At 34.0% G+C, this 1,087-nt stretch overlaps 1 long non-coding RNA gene across 1 annotated transcript in view; it reads right to left on the reverse strand.

Moving 5' to 3' along the window:
• The window catches only part of LOC118743668, a 1,511-nt gene extending 1,135 nt beyond the window's left edge, over positions 1 to 376 (reverse strand). Inside the window, exon 1 of the long non-coding RNA XR_004993487.1 lies at positions 128 to 376. This is a non-coding gene — a long non-coding RNA (uncharacterized LOC118743668). The remainder of the gene's footprint in view (positions 1 to 127) is intronic.
• Between the last annotated feature and the right edge of the window lie 711 nt (positions 377 to 1,087).

Raw genomic sequence — 1,087 nt, forward strand, 5'->3', positions numbered from 1 at the left:
AAGCACTGTAAATTTCCATGTTGATTCATAATTGTTTTATAAACACCGTAGTTTCGCTTTTCTCGTATCCAATAAGCAAATTTTAAGTGAAATATTTTTTTTTATCCATACGCCACACTAATCTCACCTATACACAATTCGTTGCTTTTTCTGCTTCTACTCCGGCAACTTCTTCACTTTTCTATTTCCTCTTGTCATTCCGCTTTCGATACCTATACGTAAAGGTGCTGTCAGATTTAGCAATATTTTCAACTTTTCCAGGCAATTGGCGGGCGATTGGATTTTACTTTGTGAACAACCAGAAAGTCCTTTCCCGGTTCATTTTCGGAAACCAATTTGAGAAATAGAAGTACATATGTATTTATTTGGTAATTCTCTAGTGTAGGGTAACAACCCCTAAAAAAGGTCCGAAAAAGTCGGTAAGGGTACCAAACGACGCGTTTCGGTCCCCTTATTAACAATCCGGAGGGGGAAGGCTAATATTATTAATCATTTAAAAGTTATGAACAAAAAACCTTTGTTAAATTTCGTCGTTTCCTATGTGCAATTACACCGACAAAGATGCACTAAATCACCTGTTCTCACTTTTTAAACACTATTAAAATATATAATTTAACTTATTTATTAAACAAACACATAGTTTTGTCTACCTAAGATAGATTATTTTGTTATTAAAAGAAGTTGACAATCTTTGCGAACTGAAACGTGAGATTCCAAAATAGCTATAGTGCTGCCACTGTATTAGTATTTCGTAATAATTCACTTTTCTTTATAAGGTGTGTGCACTGTTCAATGCTTTTCGGTATCTTCTTTCGTTTAATATAAATATAAATAATGAAAATTTTAAATAAAAAATCGCGCGATTTTTTATTAAAAATTTTCGCATGCGGCACTTTCCCGTAAAAATCAATCAAGATTGTTAATAGGGGGCCGAAACGCGTCGTTTGGTACACCTCCCGACTTTTCCGGACCTTTTTTTGGGGTTGTTACCCTACACTAGAGAATTACCATTTATTTTTACGAAATTAACTTTGCGCATATCCAAGAACAATAGTAAACAACCGAAATTCATTCGCTGTTTGAAGAG

The sequence above is a fragment of the Rhagoletis pomonella genome, unplaced genomic scaffold (assembly GCF_013731165.1).
Source record: "Rhagoletis pomonella isolate Grant_MI unplaced genomic scaffold, Rhpom_1.0 Rhpom_scaffold_00007, whole genome shotgun sequence".
NCBI lineage: Eukaryota > Metazoa > Arthropoda > Insecta > Diptera > Tephritidae > Rhagoletis > Rhagoletis pomonella.